The sequence below is a fragment of the Palaemon carinicauda genome, chromosome 7, assembly GCF_036898095.1.
Source record: "Palaemon carinicauda isolate YSFRI2023 chromosome 7, ASM3689809v2, whole genome shotgun sequence".
In the NCBI taxonomy this organism is placed as follows: Eukaryota; Metazoa; Arthropoda; class Malacostraca; order Decapoda; family Palaemonidae; genus Palaemon; species Palaemon carinicauda.
The window spans coordinates 155,908,362-155,920,728 of record NC_090731.1 but is presented as its reverse complement, the minus strand read 5'-3'; the positions used below and the strand labels follow the sequence as shown (position 1 = coordinate 155,920,728).

The 12,367-nt window shown below is 41.4% G+C and overlaps 1 protein-coding gene across 5 annotated transcripts in view; it reads left to right on the top strand.

Annotated features, from left to right (window-relative positions):
* Positions 1-12,367, top strand: part of LOC137644092 (INO80 complex subunit C-like) — a 171,275-nt gene that overhangs the window by 145,531 nt on the left and 13,377 nt on the right. Inside the window, exon 3 of one of the 5 annotated variants that reach the window (XM_068377038.1) lies at positions 4,812-4,901. The gene's annotated coding sequence lies outside the window, so the exon portion shown is untranslated. The other 4 variants (XM_068377041.1, XM_068377042.1, XM_068377039.1 and 1 more) reach the window with 4 other exon arrangements.

Genomic DNA, 12,367 nt, shown 5'->3' with positions numbered 1-12,367 from the left:
TGCCCTCAGGGAAATGACCAGTATCGCTCGCCTTCAACCTGCCGCAGACGGCTCTCCTCGTGAGGTGAACCTACTCCGCGTCCTTTGAATACGCCGTTTACCTGAACCTGTGCGCGCTGCCATACCCGATGTCGATAGTTTACCCATAAAGGACTTGATGACCAAAGCCGACGCCCTTATGGACAGCCACTTCAAGACCTCCATCAACGCCTCCACCCCTGACGACGAGGATGCCTATTCAACGTCAACCGAAGCTGACATGAATGCCGTAGGACATACACGCCTACCCCGTGACGTGCCGAAGCGGCGACAAAGCCGCCCACCACCCACCAATCGCTCGCGCCCCAACGAACGACTTCTACAGCCACTTACTACCTCCCATCCGCCGCAGTTTTGCTACTACCACTTCAGATTCGGGGCAACCGCGAAGAAATGTGCCAAAGATTGTCAGTGGCCAAAAAACGTGTAAGTAGGCCATCGCTTGTGGCGGTGGCCTCCCATGTTTCTAATCTTTTCTTTTTACAGGATGCAGGAACGGGCGTGTGATTTTTGGTAGACACGGGTGCTTGTCGTTCTCTTTTGCCAAGGAAACTCTTCAAGGCAAAACGTAGTCTGTCTACATCTGCCAACGGATCTGCGATACCCACCTACGGTTACGAGAGCCTCACATTATCGTTTGGAAACGGTAAATTCAATTGGAAGTTTCTCGTTGCTGACGTCACAATGCCAATCCTCGGTGCGGATTTCCTCTCTCATTTCCACCTTCTGGTCGATGTCGCCCACCGACGATTGGTCAACGCAGACTCGTACTTGTCGACACCTCTTCAACCCGCCCCTTCTAACCTCGCTCTCCACATCAGCGCACCCACGGATGCCTACGCCCACCTCCTCACGTCGTACCCGGAGGTTTTCCGTCCAGAACTTCGCCAAACGCCCACGGTTCCTGCCAAGCACGGTATTTATCACCATATCAAGACGACGGGACCCCAGTCTTCGCAAAATTCAGACGTCTGGCACCGGAACGATTGGCAGCCGCCAAACAGATGTTCGCCGAAATGGAGAAAATGGGCCTTTGCCAAAAGGCCTCTAGCCCATGGTCGTCACCCTTACACATCGTTCTGAAGAAAGACGGCTCCCTCCGTCCGTGCGGGGATTACAGGCGCCTGAACATGCAAACAGAACCGGATCACTACCCCCTCCCAAACATTGCCGATGTAACCTCCTACCTACACAAAGCGAAGTTTTTCTCTACGCTTGACCTCCTGAAGGGGTATTATCAGGTGCCTATGAACCCAGAAGACATCCCCAAGACCGCCATCACCACTCCGTTTGGCACATACACCTTCAATTACTCTTGTTTTGGCCTTCGTAATGCTGGGGCAACGTTTCAACGTCTCATCGATGGCATCTTAGGGGACCTCCCTTTCTGTGTATGTTATGTGGACGACATACTTGTGTTCTCCTCCTCAAAAGAGGAACACCTCCGTCACCTGCGCATCGTGCTCGACCGCCTGCAACAAAACGGCCTTGTAGTCCGGTACGACAAGTGTACCTTTGGCGCCAACGAAGTGTTGTTCTTAGGGCACCGTATCACTCCTGAAGGAGTCCATCCCCTCCCTGAGAAGGTAGCAGCCATTCAGAATTTCCCCACGCCCTCGACCGTCAAAGCTCTGCAGGAATTCTTGGGCATGATCAACTATTATCACCGTTTTCTGCCAGCCATTGCCGCCACTCTTGTTCCCCTCTACGCCTCCCTCAAGGGCAAGCCAAAGGACTTGAAGTGGGGTCCCCTTCAAGAAGCAGCCTTCTGCAATGCAAAGAAGGCCCTATCAACTGCTGCGGCTCTCACTTTTCCTATTCCACACGCCCCTCTCCTTCTCTCCACCGATGCCAGCGACGTCGCTATTGGTGCAGTACTCGAGCAGGTGGTCAAAGGCTCGCCCCGCCCATTGGCCTTCTTCAGCAGAAAACTGTCCAAGGCAGAATCGGGTTATTCTACCTTCGATCGAGAATTGCTGGCGGTGCACTTGGCTGTCCGTCACTTTCGCCATTTCTTAGAAGGTACGCCCTTCGTCATTCGCACAGACCACATGCCTCTGGTGCACGCCTTCACTCGACAGTCTGACGCCTGGTCCGCCCGTCAACGCCGACATCTCTCCGCTGTGGCTGAATACAATTGCACCCTCCAATACGTCCCTGGGAAAATGAATCCCGTTGCCGATGCCCTGTCAAGAAACACGTTGGCTGCCGTTCAACTGGGATTGGATTACAACGCCCTGGCTGAAGCCCAACGACAGGTGTTTGATTTCATCCACGGCCTTTCACATCCCTCGTGCCGTTCTACTGCACAGCTGCTGAAGGCAAAGTTCATTTGGCACGGCATTTCTAAGGATGCTAAGGATTGGGTCCGTGCCTGTACTTCTTGCCAAACTTCCAAAGTACATCGACACACGGATTCAGGAGTGGGCACCTTTCCTCAACCTCAGCGTCGTTTCGCACACATTCACGTCGACGTTGTAGGCCCCCTACCCACATCACAAGGACATCGTTACCTGTTTACCGTCATCGACCGCTCCACTCGTTGGCCTGAAGCCATTCCCATGGAAACTGCAACGTCCGCCTCATGTACATCTGCCTTACTCTCTGGATGGATTTCAAGATTCGGTATCCCTGAGCATATTACTTCTGACAGGGGAACCACTTTCACCTCTCAATTATGGACGTCATTAGCGAATCTCCTGGGCATCACCCTACATCAGACAACGGCCTACAACCCCGCTGCCAATGGAATGGTTGAACGTTTTCATCGCACCCTCAAAGCAGCTTTGATGTCCCGCTGCAAGGATTGCAACTGGTTTACTCAGCTTCCCTGGGTCCTCCTTGGACTAAGGACCACTCCTAAAGACGCCCTCGACGTCTCGGCAGCCGAAATGGTGTATGGCGACCCGTTGGTCGTCCCTGCCGAGTTTTTTCCTTCTACAACCTCCTCCGACGATCTCCAGCGCATACGTCACGTCGTGGGAAAATTTACTCCATGCCGCCAGACTTACAAGCCCCCAGCGAAGCATCACATACCAACGGACTTGCACTCTGCAACGCACGTCTTCCTGCGCAACGACACCAGCAAGCCACCACTAACGCCCCCTTACACGGGCCCTTTCCTTGTGATCCGACGCAGTCCGAAAGCATTCCTCCTAAACATTCGGGGCAAAGAAAACTGGGTCTCCATTGATCGTCTAAAACCTGCTTATCTTCTGCCAGATGACCCGCCTACAGTTCGCCTCTCTAGATCAGGGCGCCCTATTTAACATATACAGTATGTCATTTTTAGGGGGGGAGCCATGTACCAACCGTGTTTCACACAATTGTACATAATTCCTTTTGTATGTATTATGCTTGTATCTTCGCTCCTCCCTCGCACTAAAACGAACATGAAAATTCCTGTCTGGTTTTTCCTCTGAAATATTGTCTGTCTTGTGAACTTGTTTTGTCCTGTTGCCTTGAGGTTTTGTATATAAGGAGAGTGTTCCACATTAATATAACTCAGTCGTTTCCAATCTGCCTTTGAGTTCACACCCTTACTCGGCGCCGTCACAATGGTCTTTCACTGCCCTGGGGTAGAGTTCTCTTGCTTGAGGGTACACTCAGGCTACCCGTTTCATTTCCTCACTGGGCTATTTTGCCATGTTGGAGTCCTTGGGCTTCTAGCATCCTGCATTTCCAACTAGAATTGTAGCTCGGCTAATAATAATAATAATAATAATAATAATAATAATAATAATAATTTAAGCACATGATTACAATTATATGCCTTCAGTCATTCTTAGCTAGACAAAGGCGAATTAAAAGTCTAAATTAAATATACCAACAAAAAGTTAAGGGTTTTGCAAAACTGGGTCATTACAGTAACGATTAAGAAAATAACGTGAACTTAGTCAACCTTAAAATATTGCTCTTTGGTTACGTAAATCTTTAACAACTATGAACACTTAAATTTAATAGTAAGCTCCACCTGGTTGAACAAAATTCGACGCTAAAATTATATTATTGAAGTAATCTAACAATAATCCAATGTTACGAAATCTATATCTACTTAAATGTTATTCTTATAAGTACAAGATTTTCCCAGTTTTCAATATAACTGGATCTTATTGTGAGGCACAATGGTCTCCTTTAACAGGGCAATGGTTTAAACTTTAGAAAGTACGGGTTTTTCCTGAAAAAGAACGCTTTTCTTCACTTTGTTTCAGGGTGTGGGTCTTTAGAAAGTAGGTGTTTTTTTTCCTGAAAAAAAAATACGTTTTTCTTTACATTGTTTCAGGGTGTGGGTCTTTATGAAATACGTTTTTCCCCTGAAAACAGTGTTTTTTTTTTCTTTACATTGTTTCAGGGTGTGGGTCTTTAGAAAATACGTTTTTTTTCCTGAAAAAGAACACTTTTCTTTACTTTGTTTCAGGGTGCGGGTCTTTAGATAATACCTTTTTTCTTAAGAAATGTACGTTTTTTCTTTAATTTCTTTCAGGATGTGGGTCTTTAGAAAGTACGTTTTTTTCTTGAGAAAGTACGATTTTCTTTGCTTTGTTTCAGGGTGTGTGTCTTTAGAAAGTACGTCTTTTCCTAAAAGAAAAAGTACGGTTTTCCCTAAAAAAAAAAAGGTACGTTTTTTCTTTAATTTCTTTCAGGGTGTGGGTCTTTGAAAAGTACGTTTTTTTCCCTGCTAAAAGTACATTTTTCTTTACATTGTTTCAGGATGCGTGTCCTAAAAAAAATGACGTTTTCTTGAAATGTAAGTTTTTCTCTTTTTGTTTCAGGATGTGGTCACTACAAAAAATACCACATCGGAACAGCTTTTAAAACAATTTTCAACCACGGAAGCGTAATCACAGCTTACAATATCAAAGGTTTGTGATAGCCATTTTGTTGACTAGATCAGAGCTCTATTATTATTATTATTATTATCATCATCATCATCATCATCATTATTATTATTATTATTATTATTATTATTATTAGCTACAACCCTAGTGTTACGATCCTCGTGGGGATCGAACCAGGTTCTTTTGAATTGATTAATTAAATTAGGATTACTCAACCACTACCCACATTGAAAAAAGGGAATATAGAAAGAAAACTCGCAAAGGAAAACATAATTTTATTTACAACTAGTCAAAGATCAATGTTTCTTGATTGAGTACTTAGGAAGCAATGAACTAAACAAAGAAAATCATCTGATTAAACTACACTCCAGCAAATAGGGGAACAGTCAAGAAGGTAGACAAATAATACTTGAAAGATTGTACTCTTCACAGCAGCTCTCGACGGTTGACAGGAACGTAGATATTTCAGGTCTGGGCGTTTCGTGGTTGGTAATAACGGCAGGGGTCAACTCGTTCTGACATCTCGGACAAGTTGTCGTAAGGCTGGTCACGTCTGCATTCTGGTCCTTACGTTCTCTCTCCTTCCCTGTGCTTGTACTCTCTCTCTCTCTCTCTCTCTCTCTCTCTCTCTCTCTCTCTCTCTCTCTCTCTCTCTCTCTCTCTCTCTCTCTCTCTTTCTACTTTTTGTTCTCTTGTTCTATCTTTCGTACTCTCGTTCTATCTTTCGTACTCTGCTTCTCTTGTTCTCATTGAAGTTTATATACCCCTGTATGGGAGAGGTTAATTATGGACAATTCCATGTAAGGAAATTTTCTCCTTTCTTCATCATTATTGGTTTTCCTTAAAACCACGCTTCTTTGATAACATCTTCATGAACGCTCTGCTGGTGTAATCCTGATCTATATGGCGTTATAATTGAAGTGAGACGTGTTTACCTTCCGGTAATGTATATTCTTCGGCGACAACACAGCTCTCCTTGTCCTATGGGTCCTCGGATTGCTACGAACAGACGATCGTTATGCCCAAGGTCTGCTGATCTAGGCACATCTAATAAATAGCTTGATCTCCATCAGCGAGGGTGACAGTTTCCAGTAAACACTAGCGGGACCTCCTCTCTCTCTGCTTCTTAAGAGTAGAAAATTCACATGTTTTAACATTCTTTTCTATATTATTCTATCTACCCATGACACCTAGTTGGAAAAGCAGGATGCTATAAGCCCAGGGGCTCCAATCGGGAAAAATAGCCCAGCAAGAAAGGGAAACAAGAAAATAAATAAACTATACGAGAAGTAATGAACAATTAAAATAAGATATTTTATGAACAGTAGCTACGAAGAAGTTAGCTCTGCATATTAGTCTGGTTTCTTGTGAAATTTACAATTCAAATTTTCTGACATTTTCATTTTAGAAGGAAAGTTTAAGAATTACTCTATATTAATCCTTGCATAAACTGGACTTGGGTTTGTATATCGATAGTCATTTTTTTTTTTAATGAGGCGCATTTGCACCGACTCGCAGCAGTACCCTTTTAGCTCGGGAAAGTTTCCTGCTATCTGATTGGTTAGGATTATCTTGTCCAACCAATCAGCGACCAGGAAACTTTTCCGAGCTAAAAGGGCACCTCTGCGAGTCTGCATATCTCCCTTGCTAAAAAGAATTGACTATAGTCACCATAACTTCTTTGAATGGGAATGACATGAACAGATTTGTCTTTTAGGGGTTTTTTCACAAAGAATGATGACATATGTAGGCGTTGAATGTGGAGAATTTTTATCTGAATGGTTGAGTGGGAACTTAGTCCAGGAAAGTCTCCCTACGGCAATTACCCAAAGCTCAACAGGGGAGGATAATGAGCACTTACTCTCGGGACACAAACGCCCTGCTAATACTTTACTGCCCTAGTTCACTAACCTTCACTCTTAAATACAAAAGGAGGCAATTTTACTGTCCAGAGGCCGGAGAACTCCACACGTTAATTTGGAAATAATTTATGGCCTACTCTAGCTTTGTCAGGGCTAGAGTCATCTCACTCTAAGGCTCTGTTTCGACTCCGTCCCAGTGACCCCAGTGAGATGCTGTACAGGTATCTTACGTTAATGCAATTAGACAATAAAATAGGGGGGAACAGTGGAGTATAAAAGTATAAAGTAAAGTTAAATGGGGATCTTCACCTTCAAAGCACTAAGTTAAAGAGCGTACACTCGCCGATACCAACTTACCTCTGTCTGTGTAGGTTACTCTCAACACCTTGGGTACTTCTGACCCGTCCCATAGTATAAATTGGCAAAATTCATATAATGTGGTTAAAGATACCAAAATGTGTAATCTATTCCAAATGATTTATTACAGAAAAAAGGGATGGAAATAACTCAATGATTTTAACACAACAAAATTAAAACTTGGAAAAAATATCAGTAACTCAATTATAAGTTTTACATATGATAAAATGAATAAGTGAATTTACAACACAAAAAATTGAAAACGTTAAACGGAATTAACTCGTGGATTAAACCTCAAGCAGAATAAATAAGTCAAAACATTCTGATCAACAATTTGTGCGGTAGGATGCTGTGAGGTCCCAACATGTGGTCAGTGACCTCAAGCAATTACCAAGATCAAAAAAATATGAATACATTAATTTCCATGCACGCAGCCCGAAAGATGTAATGCCAAAATAATACCTAAACTTAACTTATGAGAAATTGAAACTTATCTAAAGGGGGAATGGCCATTAGTTGAACTCACAAGATTTTTTTCTGTTGTGGGCGCCCGTGTCCTAAATGTGGCGGTCTTCAGTTTGCTCACTAGGCCTACAGCACTTAATTTGCAGAGTCAACGGCCCCCTCCAAGTTCTCCAACTAGCCCCCAAGACTGAAACCGATGTGCTGTAGAATTAGCAGCTATGCACTAACACTGGTCATCTGTTTGACCTCTACGTATTCTAGGTTAGTTATTGTGTAAGGGGACAGGCTAGTGATGGAGAGTGGGAGCACGAGGTTGACATTGGAGCCTGACTGGGCAGCTCCGTTTCGTACCGTGGCCTGTATGTTTGTGAGGTCGAGTTCAGGTCAGGTGCATCCTCCTTCCTTCCCCAAAAAAAAAGCGTATCTTGGTGCGTAGGCCTACAGTCTTGAGGTGCCAACTCTCATTTAGGACAGGCTCAAAAACCTTGTGCCTTGTGAATTTCAAGCAACACTCTTATTTAGAATACAAGGAGAAATCTTGCAACTCCAGGGGGCAAAGATAATCCTAATTCTAAACAACTGGCATACAGAATAAAAATGAAACTAAAAGGTAATTTAGCAAATCGGGCTTACGTGTGTGGACAACCATACCTCCTAGACTAGCAGACTTGAGTTGTAATTAAGAGATTTAAAATACTGTACCTAAATACTTATGGTAGAATAATGTATACAAACAACACAAAAGTATTAATCTTGGGATACTCGCTTAAGAAAGACACATTACTCACATTTTTACCTGCCGTGACGTCACGAACAATAACAAAGTCTACGTATAAACTATGAAGAAGAAGAGTAGTGAAGAAAATTCTTCACATTGAACTTCAATTCATGATGTATTTGTAAATGAGGTTTTTATGAATAATATATCTGTTTATACCAGACGTTGGTCTAAATACTATTAGGCCTACTTTTACTTACTTAAACAACCTTGAAAATTCCTGTACTTGTAGCCTACCTGTGCCAAATATACTTGAAAAGTAATCAAGTACGTTCAAGTACTTCGCCTGTACTCGTTGTAGTTTAATTTACATTATAATAATAGAAAGACTTAAATTTTACATATTCTATCTGGCAACTGTACAGCAGTAGGCCCACTCACACTTGAAGTTTCAACAGGCACCCGCTTATTTACTTTTATCCTCCGGAACCTGTCACCACATTTCAGTAGTAATCTTTGCTTATGTATAATTCATAACACTTCCCGTGACAACATGAAATGTTCTAAGCATTTTGACATATGGAACAAGTTCAGATTACTAGAGGATACTAAGCCTACTGAATATTTCAACACAGAATTGTAAGAATCATAACCATAAAAAACCTGTTAATGACGTAAGTGGATTTACAGAAAACGAGTCATTTAAAGAGGGCAAACTAAAGTAAAAAATATTCAGACTTTGGTCGAGAATTGAAAATGGTAAAATAATATAATTCAAGAAACAAAAGGAGATGACAATCGGGGTTGAAATATTCTGAAAGTACACCAATAATAGTGGCTGCATAAAGTGAATATGATGATAACAGGCAGATGTATCATTTTGAATTACAGAATAAAACCGATCTTTGCTGTGTTTGAAGCTTAGGGGAAATTGGATTGGAGGATAATTTTGTGACCAATGGTGCTCCACGCAGCTTATTTTAAAGCAGAGCAGCTATGATCAAAGGAAAATTAAATTTCAATTTCCACGAGAGTTAGAGAATAGATGTGATGCAGTTGAAAAGTAACTTTCGAGATTATTATTAAAAAATTATTATTATTATTATTATTATTATTATTATTATTATTATTATTATTATTATTATTATTATTATTATTATTATCATCTAAGTTACAATCCTAGTTGGAAAAGAAAGATGCTATAAGCTCAAGGGCTCCAACAGGGAAAAATAGCCCAGTGAGGAAAGAAAACAAGGAGATAAATAATGGATATACAGAGTAATGAACAATTAAAATAAAATATTTAAAGAAATTAACCACTTTAAAATATATTTCATTTATAAACTATACAAAGACTTATATCAGCCTGTTCAACATGAAAACATTTTCTGCAAGTTTGAACTTTTGAAATTCTATTGATTCAACTACCCGATTAGGAAGATCATTTCACAACTGGGTCACAGCTGGAATAAAACTTCTAGAGTACTGTGTAGTATTGAGCCTCATGTTGGAGAAGGCCTGACTATTAAAATTAGCTGCATACCTAGTATTACGAACAGGATGGAACTGCTCCGGAAGATCTGAATATAAAGGATGGTCAGAATTATATAAACAAAAATCTTATACAACATGCATAATGAACCAATTGGAAGATGGTGCCAGAGATTAATATCTAGATTAGAAATAATAAATTTAATAGACCGTAAGTTCCTGTCCACCAAATCAAGATGAGAATCAACAGCTTAAGACCAGACAGGAAGACAATTCTCGAAACAAGGTAAACTGAAAGAATTAAAACACGACTTCAGAATGGATTGATCACCGAAAATCTTAAAAGACTTTCTCAATAACCCATTTTTATTTGTGCAATTGAAGGCGATATAGACCTAATGTGTTTCTCAAAAGTAAATTTGCTGTGGAGAATCACACTGAAAATTTTAAGTCATACAAAATTAAAGAAAAATTATCAATACTGAGACCCGGATGTTGAGGAGCCATTGTCCTTGACTTACTTACAATCATACTTTGAGTTTTGTTAGGATTCAAATTTATACCCCATAATTTGCATCGTGCACCAATTTTAGGTAGATCTCTATTAAGGGATTCAGCAACCCCAGATCTACATTCAGGAGATGGAAGTTATGCAAAGAGAGTAGCTTCATCTGCATATGCAACCCGGTATATTAGAAAGGCCCCTGAAGTTAGAGGTTAAAGTTTGAAAGGTGTGCTGTCTGTGTAGGAGGTAACTAATGATAATGGACTCTCTGCAGATTGCGCCGCTTTGCACCTAATACGCTTCTTCTAGTAGTGTGCCCACAATCATAGTGTTTGGAGAGAGCAACGAGGAACCTGGAATCTGGAATCCAAATTGATTTCAACGTAAAAATGGATAAAAGTAAAGATTGAGAATTTCATTAATAATGTTTATAGTACAGGTAAAATAAAGCTTAATTGCAGTACTAAGTTTAAGTTTAGAAGCTTTTCACCTATATTATTCAATAGATGCCTGCAAACTTATTTTGCGTAATGAGCAGTTAGGAACCATCAAGTAATCAGAAAAGTTTATTTAAAGTAAAATGGGATGTTTTAATTTCTTATTTTTATTCAAAGGTAATTAGGGTTAATTTATTTAGAATACGACCCAGAGAAATTGGTCAAAGTTTTGCACCCTCCTCATATTTCCGTTTTCTATAAAGCATAAACAAGTAGTTATAAACAACGCGGTAATTGTTGTGTTCCCTTAAACTCTTAAGGAATACGTTTCATCATTTATTCAAAGCGTGTTTGGACGTATCCTGAAGCGTACATAGAACCTTACTCTATTAGTTTAGTGAACAACTTAGCAATGTCAACCTGTCTGCATTGCGATATAAGTTATTTCAAAATCATAAGTCTTTATTTTCAAGATAACGAGGCCGCACTAGACTTCCTACGTAAACACCGTGTGCTCCCAACTACTGTGAAATGCGGTAGTTGTAATAAAAATTGTACTCTGGATAAAGACCTGAATGTCTGGTGTTGTCAGAGAAGCTTCTCATTAAACGAGACTAAGAAAACCCGCCAGTGTGCATTTGCCGTGTCAGACTTGCAAGGAACATTTTTATACAATGCCGATATCCTTGCCTGGAAGGTCCTCCTCTTCATCAATCATTTTCTGAGCCCCGATTGGGACCACAGAACTGTCACTGAGAATCTAGATATTTCCTACGAAGCATCAGATACCTGGCATCGTTACTGCTCTGAAATCACTGATCATTGGTTGTCTAACCAACCCCCCATAGGTGGACCGGACATTGAGGTCGAAATTGACGAGTCGAACCTCGTCAAGGATCGAACCAAAGGCGGCCAGATTTCAAGCTACCTTTATCTCGTGGGAGGAATCGAACGAGTGAGCAAGCGCAAATTTGTCGTTCCTTTACCGAAGGGCTCGATTAAGGAAAGTAATGAGAAGGACAGACTTCTGCCTATAATTCAGAAACACATTCTCCCCCAATCCATTATTTACAGTGGCTCATGGGCAGCTTATAGACCCTTGCAATCCCTTGGCTATACCCAGCACACTACTGGCAGTTCGGAGGGTAAAAAAAATAAAAAGATTCATACTGATAATATTGAGAAATTGTGGCGCGAGTTGCAAGCCTGTAGAAGGAGGTCGGGCGTCGGTGGTAAAGGTCTCCGTCAGTTTCTAGCAAAGCACCTATTTGTCAAATCTGAGAAAAGTCACGGCCGAGTTCTGCACCAGTTTCTCTTGTTAGTGAGCAGATTGTATCCACATCTTGGCACCAAATTAAAACCCGACCGCCCATTTACGGAGGGGGGTTCTTCCGAAAGCGAGGAGGAAGCAGAACTAAAGTGTGGTTCATTTAGTGGGGAAGGTAAGACAGACAATTTTTGGAGCGGGTAATCCGGGTTAGGTTAGTTTAATGGGTTAAATAAACTTATACCATACTAAGTCAGGTAGTAAAAGATTGGAATAATCTCTGAGGGCTAGGTTGGTTTTGGTAGCTTTTTGGGGTGTATGCATGATAGCGGCCACCTTTATGTATGATGATGGCTCACTAAGAATACGGCAGTGCAAGGGGGTCGCA